Below are 16,045 nucleotides of genomic sequence, written 5' to 3' on the forward strand. Positions count from 1 at the left end.
CTCCCTCACCTCGCCGCCGGCCATGACCTCTGCCCTCCCCTCCCCTCACCTCCTCTCATCAGAAGAGATCTGATCCCCCACGCCCTCCTCCCCTCGCGCCTTCCCTTCCCTCACCAGAAGGTAGAGAAGAACCCGAGGGAGGGAGATCCAACGCGATCCAGCCTCGGTCTCCACTGCCTCGGCCTCGCACCTCGCCGGAGCAGCTCCACCGTCGACCGAAGTCCCGCAGGTCGACGTGTTCCCCCGCTCTTCTTCCTCCCTCTGTTTGTGTCTCCCTTTTTTCTTTCAAGTCTCAATCCCCTCTGTACTTCTCTGTGCAAGGAGGCCGCCATGGACGCAGATCCGCTGGAGCTGCTCAGCCCGCGGTCAGACCCGCCCTCCCTCAACCCCTGCCCGCGCCGGAAACCCTAGCCGCCCGCCATGGCGACCGACCGCAGGGTGCAGGCACATGGCTCGCCTCGACGACAATGCTTGGTATGAATCCCTACTCCCCTCCTCCTCCTCTTCTTCTCTCGCTCTCTGACCCATGGATTGTCCTTCTTCCTCCAGCATGAGGAAAAGCAGAAGCAGCCGCCACATCAAGGTCCACCCCCTCTCTCTATTTCCTCTTCATCTATCCCCTTCCCTTCCATTCCCTGATGAATGCTTCTCTTCTCTGTTGGTTTGGGTTGGTTGCAGGAAACTTCGACAGGGAGATCCGTACCCCAGCCCGCTCCACCGAGCGCACCAAGGTGCCTGATTTGGCAGCTATGGAGGTTCAGCACTATGCCCTTGTTCATCCATCTTCCCCTTCTCTTCTTATTCTGTAGTGTTTGTTCATGGAGGTGCGGTTTGTGCAGGCCATCACCAAGGTCCTGCGAGTTTGAAGGAGCAGAAGGTCCAAGGGCCTGCCCACCAAGGCCGCCAAGGTGGTGACTCCCCTCTCTCCCACTCTGTTGGTCTATTTCCATCATGTATTGCATTAGATGTTACTGATTTATTATGTCAAAGTGAATGCAATTTGGTCAAAAAATAAATAATAATCATGTCATACTGAATGTTGCTCTATGTGCACTCTGAAAACACCATGTGCCAACGGATACAAAACCATTAGATGTTACAGTTGTGGCATTTTCGTCGAGCTCAGCTGCATCCTGCGATGGTTTACTATAGCATCGGTGGCAATCCCATCTTTTCTAAAAACAGGGGGCTGCCGACCGTCCGGCGCATGCATGGAGATGCACGCCGCGCACCGTCTATCTTGCAGCAGGGCGGCCAGCCAGGCCGTCTACCTCTGCTTGCCTGTGTACCTGTATCACCACGCATATGGTCGCTGCGCTCTGCTCTGGGGTCGTAGAAAGGAGGGGAGCGCCCAGTGCATGGCAGCGCTGCTGCTGGGCGTGCATTGGCTGCTTGCCTGTTCCCCATGTTTTCTTGGCTTGGACCAGTTGCCGCGTAAGCTGCTTGATTATCTCTCTCCAGCGGCCAACCTGTTTGTTCATGGAGTAAATGCCTGAATGTACTGTTGTGACTTTGTGATTTCATTTTCTGCGGCAAATAATAAATGGAACAAATTCAAACATGGAATGGAAAATGTATAGAGAACAATGGAAGACGTCCTGGTATTATTGAGTTGCTTTTGTATGAGTTCTTGTTGGCTCTTTTAATTATTTGTTCCTTTTACCGCTGCATAATTGTGTGCCTGACTGACCAGGCCAGTTTCCAGCTCACACAAGCTGCTAAGCCTGCAGGCATGTGCACTGTAAAGGCCAGCAACTTCTGCATATATTGATTGTGTCTGCAGAAAAGCATTTTTGGCCTCTACGGTTCTACCAAAAGGATTCGAGGCAAACGCTCGTTGCAATATACGAGTATATAATGCTTCTGTGTGTATGCAATACCATTAGATGTTACAGTTTTTCGCTTCTTACCGTTAGCTGTTTGTAGTTTTGTGTCTGTTTGTATCGAGAGCATAGACCGCGGCATGGCATTTTGTCCCAGTTTAGTCTGAACCTTTACCATGTGACTTGTGGCTGTTGAAGTGGATGGTGTTTCATGTTTTTTTTCTGGCAGTTGATGGTTCGATATTTTGTGCATGAATGGCAGTGGATGGTTCCATCTTTTTTGTTTCATTGTATTTTTGTATAGAGAATTGCAGGAGAGCAGTGACATAATAGTTTGTACTTAGTCACTAGTTTGTATCCATCTTCGGTTTGTTATTTCTTCTAGTTCTGCTACTAGTTGCTGTGTACTCCTAGTGATGTAGTAATACATAAATATTAATGCTCAAATATGATGATCTGGCCTGCAGCGCACCTACAGTTTTCATTTCTATGATCAGTTTAGAGAGTTGCACATGTCAGTATATTGTATACTAAAAAAATCCTAGCTACTGAGAACATTTTAGTCACTCCATGAACGCATACTGGTTAGTGTTAGTCATACTATTTATGTACATCTCATTTGCTGTCAATTCTTGCTTATAAGTTATTGGATCCCTCATTGGCTACTGTTTGATGTTCTGTACATATTCTTATTCTTATATGTTCATTCTTGTTTTTTGCACGGGTGAAGTGCGAATCCAAGTTCGAAGCTGTGAAGCATATCAACAAAGACTAGCATATTATGTGTTGTAAATGTAGGCAGTAGTAGGCTTATCTGGGCTGTAGTATACTGTAACGTTTGTAATAGACTAGTGCCGTGTTGTTTTGGACGAATTTCATTTGCTATTTGGATTGTTTGGAATAATGATTGTGTATGTGATTTGAATACCCGTCAAATGGAAACCTGACAAGGGGGTCCAAGTTATAATGGTTATTTGATAGATTTTGAAATTTTTGATGTGTGGGATCAATTTTGTGATAAGAATGACAAGTGGGACCAATCTGATTGGTGGGACTAGTGGCAAAAAAAGGACGAAAATAAAAAATTAGTAGAAGGCTGCATCTTAGAAAAAAAGCCGAATTAATGGCCCAAGCCCATGTAGCTAGTGAAAATTAACAAGAAAAAAATACATTAAAAATGCCGAATTGTTGGGCTAGGCCCATGTGGAAAACTGAATTGGACCGGGCTGAATCTTGTGCCACATCAGCTTGCCACGCTGGACGCCTACCTGGCCTGGGGAGGTTGCTAGTGACCAAAACGCCACAGTAGACGTATTTTGGTCATAAATGTCTACGACCTTCTCAGAGAGAAGGTTGCTATAGTCAATTAACGACCCTCAGCTTTTGACCTTATGTTTTTGGTCACAAAAAGGTCACAAATTGAAAACTATGACCTTTCAGTGACCAATAGTGGAGGTCACTAGTTGACATATTTCTTGTAGTGCTTCCTGATTGCGACGACATAGAGGAACTCTCAATGAAAGCACCAATGTCGGTGTCAAAACCGGCGGATCTCGGGTAGGGGGTCCCGAACTGTGCGTCTAGGCAGATGGTAACAGGAGACAGGGGACACGATGTTTTACCCAGGTTCGGGCCCTCTTGATGGAGGTAAAACCCTACGTCCTGCTTGATTAATATTGATGATGTGGGTCTTACAAGAGTAGATCTACCACGAGATCAAGGAGGCTAAACCCTAGAAGCTAGCCTATGGTATGATTGTTGTTATGTCCTACGGACTAAAACCATCCAGTTTATATAGAGACCGGAGAGGGCTAGGGTTACACAAAATTGGTTACAATGGTAGGAGATCTACATATCCGTATCGCCAAGCTTGCCTTCCACGCCAAAGAAAGTCCCATCCGGACACGGGACGAAGTCTTCAATCTTGTATCTTCATAATCTTGGAGTCCGGCCGATGATGATAGTTCGGCTATCCGGACACCCCCTAGTCCAGGACTCCCTCAACGGCTGTGGTGGCAATTCGATGGCGATGAGGCACGGCATAAGTATCTCGTGCGTAGAAGCAGCGGCGGCGGTGCACACTAGAGGCTGGGCGGTGGCCATCGGACATGTGGCATCTGGGGCAAACTTGTATGAGATCACATTTTTAGGTGAGATCGTGAGACCAACCACAAAAGTCATATTTAGACATTTTGATTTTTTTTAATTACTTGACAACATTCATGTGGGGTATTTCGACAGCTCTGAAAAAATCAGCTCAAACTCGATGTACATTTAAAGACAAATTCAAATGTAAATAGTAGCTGTTTTGGGTGAATAGCACTTTGACGCTATTCACATCTGATTTTGTCTTTTCTATTTTTATTAATGTAAGTTGAATTAGGAGTTGAAAGTTTTTGAGGTCGTACATCAAACATTGATGCATGTCTACAAACAAATTGAGAATGTTTGAACATGTCTTTTTTTAAATGATTTCACCTAATGTGAGATATCATGTTCATACTACATACTCAAGTTGTCCATCATGTTCACCACTTCGTCATTAGTGCTAATTAATCTTCAAGCAGATGTGTCAGCTTGAGTCGGAATCTCAAGACCGCGTTCAAGACCGCGTCCTCAGCGCAAAACGCCAATTGCATTCGCTGGGCAGCGAGCTGCTTGTGATGATCTAAGAGACCGTCCAAGTGGGTGCTTGGTCTTGGGTCCTTTTTTTTGGAATATAAAATTGTCTTACTTGCAACTTGCTGTTCTGCAACGGTGGTTACCGTTGGTGGCAAGAAAGCAACGGCAATCAGCTGCCTCGTCTACTCTGAAGCTCGTCGCCAAGGAATTGGCTAAAGAGGGTGGAGTTTTTGGTTGCATGCACGTGTGCTCGTCTGAGTACAATTCTGAACTCGAGTGCCTTCTATGTTTGTATTTACGTTGTTACATCTGGGGCTCAGGGTGGACACGGTCCGGGCCGGTCCGGGCCCTGACCGAGCCGCTGTTTTGACCGGCCGCAGGCGAGCCGGGCCGGACCGGACCGACCAGCTGGGCGGTCTTGATTTCAGGGACCGGACCGCCGGCGCTCAAGCCCGGGCCGGACCGAGAGGACCGGCCGTGGTCACCACCGTTGAGGGTAGAGCAGGGACGGTGGCTTGCCGGACGGACCAGGAAGAGGGACAGGGGACTCCGAGATCGAGATCGGCGATGATGCACATCGGCAGAGACGAGATGTGGCGGCGCGCACGACTGTTAGCCATGAACCTGTGCATTTTCTTCCTTAGCAGTTTTTTCTCTTGCATGCAAGTAATGTAATGGGTGCATGAGCCCACGATTGGCTGTCTGCGGGCCTTGCCGTGATTATTGGAACAAATTGGACGTGGAGTTAATGTTGGGATGGCGCCATAATTATCGGATCGAACCATGTTTCCCACTTTCCCTCGTTCTTTCTGTTTCAAGCAGTGCTATATATTTCAACGAACAATTTTGATGTAAACCTTATGTACGTAGTTGAATTTGATTGCAGTTCCCTAAAATAGTGGGGCTGTCACAATCCAAACAAAACTTGCACGTACAGATTTGGTAAAGCCTCTTATGTAGGAATAGATGTTTCCTTTTGTTTTCTGTTCGATTGAATAAAGGGAAACATCAGCGTGGGATGGCGCGTGATAATTGGATCAAACTGTTTAGTCGCGAATAAAAGGAAACGGCAGCGTGGAGTAGATCGTGGGATGCTGCCGTGATTATCGGATCTAATCCCATCTCTCGTTCTTTCGATTTTCTGTTTAACTGAATGAATAACAGCGCGTGACCTAAGTCTTCTTCTACCTCTTGCCCCTTGTCTCTATGTCAATTGACTGAGTTACAGTTGATTCCGGTGAACAAGCGCCGGGGCGGGGCATGGTCGGGGCGTCGCCGGCGACTGCGACGTCGAGGAACAATCTGCAGCCTCGGTCCGCTCGGTCGGACCGGTTAAAGACCGGACCGGACCGAGTAAATTTCGGGCTCAAATTTGGTAACCGGACCGGCCAATTTCTTCATCGGGCCAGGACCGATCGGTCCGGTCCAGAACGGGCCACGAGCGGGCCGAAAAGCCCGCTCGCTCCGTCCAGCCTGATCTGGGGCTGCCCATGTGAGACCGAACCTATTCTTTGTACACCCTCCGTTCCTAAATATTTATCTTTCTAGAGATTTCAAATGAACTACACATACCGATGTATATAGACATATTTTAGAGTATAGATTCATTCATTTTGCTTCGTATGTAGTCACTTGTTGAAATCTCTAGAAAGACAAGTATTTAGGAACGGAGGGAGTACTTATCATGTTGCTGATGGCTCTGCCCTCTTCTCTGCTCTCTGAATGCGCAGCAGGTTCCTATCCAGGAGGGTAGAAGACAACTCGTTCCTGTTAGTGAGCGAGTGCAGCGAAGAGACTTGTCCAGAGAATGATCTGACTAAAGACACGACAGTGGTAGCAGGTTGCAACGTTGAGCTCATATTCAATTGGTATCTGGACAGCATTATCAAATATCCTCGATACTCCTGAAAGTCTCTCGCTTCAGAGTTCTGACTCTAAACCTGCAAGCAGCAAGTTATTTCAGACGAACATTATTCATCATGTCAATCGTTGAAGATCCATGGCCCAGTTAGGTCCCGGACATGCAAAGAAAGGAGGAGAAATCAGGCCTCAGCTTTAGGATAATGTGCTTCGGTGCATGTGCTAGTTACAACTTACAATCATGGACGACCAAAGCTGTCTTTGGCTTTGAGCTATCTTGCCATGCATCTTGGTTTGATTCTCTCATCTGGATCATGTACTTCATTAAGAAAAACGTTTAGAAGATACAGCTCTCGCAATAGGAAACACTGTGCTGATCATATCATTTTGTGTAGACCAAACCAAACCTTTAGAGATTGAGGACCACCACTGTGACTGAACCAATTGTGCAGAGGACTAGTTAAAAAGGGCTTAAGTCCTTCCCTTTTTAGGAGTTAAACCACACCAAGCCAACTCTCAAAAGGTTTATCTGCTCAAATTAATAGGAAAAACATGGGCCGCCTCTCAAATTTGAGCCACCGAAACGCTTTCTCAACAAAACATTCCCCACCCCACACGCAGCCGCCTCTCTTCCTCGCTAGCTAGTCCGCCTCCATCTTTGGCTCCGGCGGCCACCATGCACATCTGTCGGCACCCAGCAACCCCCGTCTACCTCCCACCCCACTTCGATTCGTTCACTAGTTGCCGGAATTGGTGCATCTAGTCACCGCCATTATGAGCTCGCGACGACGTACGAGGGCTACTGTGGGCCGCATTTCGTTCGGAACGGATCCGCACAAAAACTCTGAGTGCCCGTGCCGCCTTCGGACTTTCGTTTCGGGACACCATCGCCTCCTCAAGCTTGATGTCACAGCAACCGCTACTGACGGTGAGGTATCGTGGCGTGCGGTAGCGACCGTCGGACACTTGGATGACGGACGAAGGTCCAAAATCCGGGCACGCGGGAGAAGAAGTGGCTCAGCACATTCGCCATCAATGCCAACTTAAAGGGAGGTCCAAAATCCGGACATGCGGGAGGAGGTGCGTGCGTACGACGTCATGGCGGTCCGCTACCTCGGGAGGCGAGCGAAGGTTAACTTCCCCGACGACGCCCCCGCCGTGGACTTCATAGGGCCTCCTATTGGAATGGTCACCCGTGCCGAGGACAAAGAGCACCACAAGTTTGAGAACCAGCTCAAGGCTGAGCACACCGATGGAGCTTTCGTGGTCGAGCTCAACGCGGAGAACCTTCAGCTCCTTGCCAAGAACCAAGCGTGGTCCCAACTCTAGGCGAATGACGAGATGTTCAAGGAGCTCTTGGTTGGAGCCCTCCAACGAGGAGGAGATGTCATCAACTTGGCCTAAGGCTGGCTATAGTGCGGGTAACATAAGTAGTATCATGTATTTGGGACTCGCAAATATGCTTATGTGACAGGTAATTAAAGAAGAGAGAGATGGTTATAGTAACATAGGTAGATACTGTAACATAATCAATGTGATGTTACTATGTGTCATGCATGGCAACAAATGAGACCACCTATGATATAATCTATGATACTATGCATTATAGAGGTAGTAACGTAGACTAGTAACATATGCATGTTACTAGTCTAAGTTACTCCCCACTATGACCAGCCTAACCAACGATGATGAGGCCGGCCCCTCCAGTGGGAGGGGATGATCCCTCTCTCCTTCGACTCTCCCGTCTCGGACTACTTTGACGCGTTCTGCACCATGTAGCGGTGACGACAAGTAGTGTCGTTGTTTATGTTGCACGGATACTTGGATACGTATCGGATACGCGACACGAGAATACGCCTGATACGGCAATTTTCTAAAAACATGAATACAGGGATACATTTATATATAGTTATTACATGTATTAGTTATTTCAAATAAAAAAACAAGGAGCTTCTAGTTCAAAGAATGCCTCAATAGGATTACCGTCTTTCATTTCTTGCACTTGGTCTACTTCAATTAATTGGCACTTGGATTTCCCCTATGTTGCTGCTCCAATCAGTGCTCATGCCCATGTTGACTATCATGTCAAAACAACCTCGATAGCCATGTTTTGACATGAACTCGCGCCCATGTTGAGAATCTTCAAAAGGTAAGCCTTTACTATTGAAAGAATTTTACGTCGAACGAGGGATTTGAGGTATCCAAAACGTATCGAATCAGTATCCCAGACATATCAAACATTATTTTCTTTTTGTAAAATCATAAAATCAAGGGATACATACGGGATATGTATCGGGGCATTATCCGGCTGGATACGCGCGCTTTCTGAAGTATCCGCGCAACGTAGGTCGTTGTAGTATCCAGTGCTGAAACGTCTAATTATGGTATGTAAACATTTTTTTTCAATTATGCAATCGAGTAGTTTAAATTTATGTTTGAAATTATTTCAGGTAAAATTCTTTTAGCTAGTTAAATTTTAGGAGTTTGGCTAGGAACCGTTTTCGGCTTTTAAATGGTTTTTTTCTGGTTTTTTTTAACATTTTGGTTTTCTACCGGTCTTCCCTAGCTTTTCGAAGAATTTTTTTAAAAAAAAATATTTTTTTTGCGCAAAAAGAACGCATTTTTTCGCGAGAGGCACGGTTTTGCTTTCGCGAGAGGCACGGCCGTGCCTCTTGGAAACAAAAAAACGTGTTTTCTGTTTTTTTCTTTCGCTAGAAGCACAGTTTTGCATCCGCGAGAGGCACGGTTGTGCTTTCACGAGAGGCACGGGTGTGCCTCTTTCGGAAAGGAAAAATAAACAAGTTTTCTGTTTTTTCTTTCGTGAGAGGCACGGTTTTGCTTCCGCGAGAGGCACGGGTGTCGGTGTCAAAACCCGCGGATCTCGGGTAGGGGGTCCCGAACTGTGCGTCTAGGCGGATGGTAACAGGAGACGAGGGACGCGATGTTTTACCCAGGTTCGGGCCCTCTCGATGGAGGTAAAACCCTACGTCGTGCTTGATTAATATTGATGATATGGGTAGTACAAGAGTGGATCTACCACGAGATCAAGGAGGCTAAACCCTAAAGCTAGCCTATGGTATGATTGTTGTAATGTATGTTGTCCTACGGACTAAAGCCCGCTGGTTTATATAGACACCGGAGGAGGCTAGGGTTACACAGAGTCGGTTACAATGGTAGGAGATCTACATATCCGTATTGCCAAGCTTGCCTTCCACGCGAAGGAAAGTCCCATCCGGACACGGGACGGAGTCTTCAATCTTGTATCTTCGTAGTCTTGGAGTCCGGCGGACGATGATAGTCCGGCTGTCCGGACACCCCCTAGTACAGGACTCCCTCAGTAGCCCCTGAACCAGGCTTCAATGACGATTAGTCCGGCGCGCATAATGTTGGGCATTGCAAGGCGGGTTCCTCCCTTGAATAATCCAGAGAAGATCATGAACACCAGGATAGTGTCCAGCTCTGCAAAATAAATTCCACATTCCACTGTAGAGAGAATAAAATGTACACTAGTCCAATCTGCTGACGTAGTATGCGGCGTGACATCACACCGCTATCAGGCTTTTACTTGAATCGTTTTTGACTATACCACCTCAGCACGTTTAGCGAAGCGGTTTTCTTGGCACATCTTGTCGAAGCAGAGATCGTGTTCCCCTTATTCCGGGATTCTCATAAATACGTGCGTGGGTAACCCAACCGTGCCCGCCGCCACGCCTCCTCTATCGAAGGTGAATCCCAAACGGTCACGGAGATGACTCTTGGTATTTTTCCCCTTTATAAGAGGACCAGGGTTCGTTCTTTTTCTTCAATCTCGCATCGAATCTCCTTCTTGCTCCCAGTGCCAACACCCAGAGCCCCAGATTCGAGCGCTTCGGATTCTTAACCATGTCCGGCTCCAACCTCCAAGGTCGGTGGATGCCCTCCTCCGTCACGGAGGAGGACGTGCTTAAGCTGCATGAGGCCAGGTACCTGTCCTACGAGGTTTTGCACAGGTTGCCCGCCCAAGGGCAGGCCGTGCCCGCCCCCGAGCCCGGTGAGTTCGTTGCCTTCGTATCCCACCTCCGTCGGGGTTTAGGCTTCCCGACGGACCCCTTCGTGAGAGGGCTCATGTTCTACTACGGGCTGGATTTTCACGACTTGGCTCCGGAGTCCATCCTCCACATCTCCGCATTTATTATCGTCTGCGAAGCCTTCCTCCGCGTCACTCCCCACTTCGGCCTGTGGCTGAAGACCTTCAATGTGGAGCCGAAGATGATCGGGGGGCGTCAAGCGGAGTGCGGCGGGGCGGCCATAAGCAGAAGGGCCGATGCCCCGTGGCCCGAGGGTTCCTTTCAAGAGGAACTCGGACTGTGGCAGCAGGAGTGGTTCTATATCACCGCTCCGAAGGGCAGCAAGCAAAAGCCGCCGCCTTCATTCCGCCCGGGACCTCCATGCCGACTGATGTCATGGGTCAACCAAGGGCTCAATTGGGGGCCGTCCGAAGACGTGCCCTTATTGCAGGGCCGGATTCGAGACCAGGGAGATCAATCTGGTTGTGGTGATGCAGGTTATGCTAATCAGGCATCTTCTGCCCTGCAAACGCCGTCCTCTCCGTCTATGGGAGTTCAACCCGGAGGGACCTCGGATTCTCCAACACTTCATGGGTGCGACACCCGTGGAGATGTACAAGTTGTTCTTCGGACCGCAGGTAGCGTGTCCGGAATTGACCGAGGATGCAGGCCTAAGCCGCAATCGCTCGGATACTCGGGTAAATAGCTCAGAGTCCGGACATTCTGTTTATCTGCTTTTCTAGAGTTCACCTCCTGACCCATTACTCTTCACAGGAGTGGGTAGCGCGATCGAGGCTGATAAGGTGTCCGGCCCCCCTCCCAGAGACCGCACTGGAGCCCGTGCTGGTCAGAATGTTGGAGGTCGCGCCCATGGAAGGGAGCGATGGGGAAAATAGACGAGCTGTTATTTCGCCCAAAGGGGCGTCTGAAGAGGGGGGAATCAAAACCCCTCCTTCCAGGGGGAGAAAAGGACCGCCTCCGAAGATCCGGAGGCCAAAGCCCCTAAACGGGGGAAGAGATCTTCACCGGGGGGTCCGGCGTCCGGGGAGAATCCGGACGTACAATCATCGCCAAAGGATCAGCCCTCCAGCGAGCCGTGAGTATGAAAAGGGGAGTTAATTGGTAAGGAAATACCTCCATTTGTGCTTCTGTGGGTAACCGAAATATTTATCTTGCAGTTCGGATCTGCAGCCTTCTCAGATGAGTTCATCTTCGGGGGACCTTCTTCCGGAGATGATGGAGAGCGAAACGCCTCCGTCTTCTGCGCCGTCAGATAAGGCAGACGAGCCTGAAGTATTGTCACGGAGGGTATCCCCGAGTCCGGAGGGGCCAGAGAGTTCGGCACCCGCTAGTATCCGGCCGGGAGAACTGAAGAATCTGCTTGAGAGGGCGTCCATCTCAGAAGATCACCGTGCGTTGATGCGTATGGTGATTGGAAGAATTTCGTCCTCCGAGAGCGGATTGCGCAATGCCGCTATGAGTTTGCTGGCGGGGTTTGAGGTACGCGAGAATGACGCACCCCTTTGTCTATTAACAGTTTTGCACATAAAAATGCGCCCTGTATAGATAGTAGCCCCTGAGACTCGGTAGGTTGTCGAAGACGACAGCGTGCCGAGGATCAACATCGCAAGTGATGAATGTCGACGTTCCTATGCAGGTGGCGGATAGTCCGAGGGCTAGCCGGACTAGTGGAGTTGCCGAGTTGATGCGGCAACTTGACGTGGCAGATGCGGACATCGCCCTTGTCAACCGGCGACTTGACGAGTCGCAAGGTAAATGAGTTCTCCGCAGTTGCTTTATTAAGGGGGTCAAAGCCCTCCTCTGATAAAGTATATGCTGTTGTACAGACGGTGCTGCTGCTGTGGAGAGCCTTCGGGCCGAACTTGCTCAAGCTAAGGAGCAAGCCCGAAGGAGTGACGCGGCTGCCTCGAGGGCGGCCGAGGAGTTGAAAGCTGAAAAGGCTGCACACTGCCTAAGCAGGGAAGAGATGGCCGAATTGGCCGTGAATTTAAAGATGCTGCCGACTGCAATGAGGCTCTTGAAAAGGAGCGCTTATCGGAGCGGGAAGACCTGAGGAAGGCCACCGCCGAGGCCAAGGATGCCCGTTCTGCAATGCGGGCCATGAAGGAGGAGCTGCGCCAAGCCGGAGATATCGTGGCTGGCAAGCCTTATCTGCTGCGTCGCCGGTTTATGGATCAGAAGTATGCTCAGTTTGGCCAGCTGTGGAGTCCGGAGGATCCGTATATGGACTTAGCGGCAAGTGCGCCTAATGCCGTTGAGCACTTCCGGAGCCAGAAGGATCACAAGACGGAAGAGCTATTTTGGTCTCAATTCCATAGTCCGGATCGCTCACTTCCGTTGACCGACCGGTTGGCCGAATGGGCCGAGCTAAATAGATTGTCCGAACTTGCCATGACTGACATCGTGGCTCATGTCTGGCCAGAGAGGCCCAAGGCGACGAGCTACTTCGGCTTACTGCAGCAATTTCTTGGAGCGGTGCCGCATATCAAGGAGATGAAGCGGTCGGCCTGCATCGAAGGCGCACGGATGGCTCTTGCCCGTGTGAAGGCACATTGGACAGAGATGGATGCCACCGCTGTTGCCGCCCAAGGTTTGGATGAAAGCCGGCTCCCCGCCGAGCACTATTTCGGGGAAGTTATGCGTGGCGCTCGTGTAATAGAGTCGCAGTGCTAAAAAAATGTCACGTTCAAATGAACGTTTTAGCTTGTAAAACGATGATTATGCTATAACTGCTTTTTATACGTGTGCGTCCCAAGTAGTGAAACTTCTCCTATGCGGCCGTTTACGTATACGGTTGTATAACCTGAAAGATTGCAGTCTTCGGCTTCAGCCCCCACGCACAAGGTGCGGGGGTGTTCGCAAAAATAGCGCGTTTTCACACTTAATCCGACGTCTCGGTCCTGTTAAGGAGGTGGTAGCGTAGCGAACGAGACAATCCGGACTATAATGCTTTATCACTTTCACTTAGCCAGTGGAGATCGAGGGTGGGGCTATGATATAGCCCCTGGGGGCACCGCGCTTCTCCGAATTCGGGGCGCGTGTGTGCCTGACCGGGAAACGGTCCTTCGTCAAAGCGGGGAATTCTAAACATTCCGGTAGTCGATCGAGTGGTTGACCAGTCTCTCGCTGTATCATGACAGTCAGTTTTCGGCTTTCTCTACTGAGGTGCTCGCCCAGCCGAACTGGGGCACAATCGCAGTAGTTCTCCTGGTGTCGCGTTAGCCGATGATACAGAACGTAAGGCAGCAAAACACAGGAGCCGGGTAAACCCAACATTTGACCAAAGACATGATTCGGAGCTGATGCATATAATGCCTAACTCGAGACACCGAACACTCCCTAAGGTGTTCGGTCTTTATAGTAATGGGCAGAACAATGCCCTAATCCCCTAGTGTCCAGGTACGAGCATGGTCTTCTGACGCGGCCGATGCCAAAACGTCAGGCTCCGCTTTGGTTATAGGAAGGAACCAAGGGAGAATAGCAACAAGAGTCACTAAAAAAGGTTTACGCAGGGTCTTAATCTGAAAAAATCCTCGTAACGGGTCCCTGCTGCACGTCTGCGCCTGTGTCTCCGTTGTGTCGTTATCCTGGACAGGTACGCACGTTTTTCATCTGTAAAAAGAGAGGAACGCTTAGCTTGAAAACAATTCGTGCGAAGAGAGTTATGTTTGAAAGAAAAAATATAAATAAGTAAAGAGGGGTTTGAATGAACCCGCGTTTGTTTGTGCGCGCATCCCCCTATGAAGAGGTGTGCGGCTAAGGAACCCCTAGCCTACTGAAGCCGGACTCGTCTATCCGAGTCCGGGGTCTTTAAGTGACCCTCGCACCAAAATGGTGCCACGTGGACCGGGCATCTTGAGTGTAAGAGACGCGTAATGCGGTATGACGTTGAAACGGACAAAAGCCTTTCGTCCCAAGAGTGCTTGATATCCACTTTTAAATGGGGCGATATGTAAAAATTAGTTTTTTGCGCCGAAAATTGTTCGGTGATCCGAACACGACTTCTAGTAATAGGGAGCCTGTGCACTTGGCATAAGGGCCTGGCGTCACTCCTTTGAAGGAAGTGCGGCTGTGTCGAATTTTGGTAGGGTCTATCCCCATCTTACGGATTGTGTTTGAATACAGCAGGTTTAAGTCGCTGCCTCCGTCCATTAGGACACTACTAGGAAAAGGCATGCTAGTGGCGCACCGAATTTGCCTTCTAATGGCGCACTACTGGTGCGCCACTGGCATCACGCCATTAGAATTAAATTCTAATGGCGCACTACTGGTGCGCCATTAGTATCTGGTGTTCTAATGGCGCACCGCGTAGTGCGCCATTAGTATAGCCTGCAGTGCGCCATTAGAATGCCTCCCAGGGGCCATATGTACAAATGTGCTTTGGTATTCTAATGGCGCACCAGCAGCTAATGCGCCATTAGTGTGATGATCACAGTGCGCCATTAGTGTCTTGTGTGGTGCGTCATTAGTATGAATATTAGGTTTTATTTTTTTTGCTTTTCTGATTTTTGCACAGGTTACAAAATATATTATTGCATAGAATATAGACAGCAGCACACAGCAACATCAGATTCATCAAATACAATAGAAGATTAGTCTCCGAATACAATTCATCATATTAGTCTCCGGATTCAAAAGACCGGACAAAGATAAAACATTACAAGTCTCAAGACCGCGAGTATCGAGTTTGCCTTCACATTACAAGTCGATATCGATCATCTAAACTACCATCACATAGAAGAGAGCTGTGATCATCACGATGAGCATCATCGCGATCAAACTGGTCTTCATCCGGTTCCTCCAACGCTCCCTCCTCTCTCCCGCTAGATAGCGGGCGTATCTAGATTCGGCCTCCGCCCTAGTGGTGTACCCTTTGTAACTGTTACCGCTGAAACGGTGAACCTGTCTCCGACACTCCTCCCAGTCATCGTAGACTCCGGGAACCTTACCCTTGTACACGACATACGACGGCATCTCTATGCACAAGCCAAACAACAGACAATACATAAGCAATGTGTAAGTATGCAACAAAAGGATCGGAAGAGAAAAGCAAGACATTAATAGCACGATTCATGGTCCTACTAATAAATAGCATCGATTACATCTAAGTTGAACAACCGTCCAAACCAAAGAGACATCCGAATTCATTAAAGTTTAATTACAACATGAGCCAATCAATGTTTCAGAACTACACATCACTACTTTCGACTCAACTCATCGGACAGGAGCGTGGGTGAAGCCGCCGTCTGTCGTGATGGTCATGAAATCACGGTCGTTGTCACCCTGCATTTGTAGCATTTCATCTATCTCACTGTTGGACGGTTGATATCTGAGGAAGAACTGCCCCGCGGTATGAAGGACATCTTGATGGATGATGTCCGCAAACTCCGACTGGATGCGAAAGAATTCTTGTCTGAGGTCCGCGTCCTGGACTGCCGACAAGCTCGCGGCCCAACCTTTGAGATTATCTGGTAGCAGAAGGTGATGATGGTCCCTTACGATCGCCCGCATGTGATGGAGGGCGTAGTAGGCATCCTTCTGACCGCCAGGCGGCTGCTTGACGCAGCAGAACTTCGTATTGTGTGAGAAGATGTGCTTGCCGTACTTACGAACTGGCCTGGTGAAGGTGCCTCCAGATTGGGCGTAGCCGGGGAGAACATCATCAAGAACTTT

At 49.0% G+C, this 16,045-nt stretch overlaps 1 long non-coding RNA gene across 1 annotated transcript; it reads left to right on the forward strand.

The window, feature by feature from the left end:
- Positions 1-2,380: 2,380 nt before the first annotated feature.
- LOC119322627 lies at positions 2,381-15,417 on the forward strand. Its single transcript, XR_005155726.1, has 3 exons — positions 2,381-2,753; positions 4,207-4,208; positions 15,407-15,417. It is a non-coding gene; the product is annotated as an uncharacterized LOC119322627 (long non-coding RNA).
- The last annotated feature ends 628 nt before the right edge of the window (positions 15,418-16,045 follow it).

This window comes from Triticum dicoccoides, chromosome 6B (assembly GCF_002162155.2).
Source record: "Triticum dicoccoides isolate Atlit2015 ecotype Zavitan chromosome 6B, WEW_v2.0, whole genome shotgun sequence".
NCBI lineage: Eukaryota > Viridiplantae > Streptophyta > Magnoliopsida > Poales > Poaceae > Triticum > Triticum dicoccoides.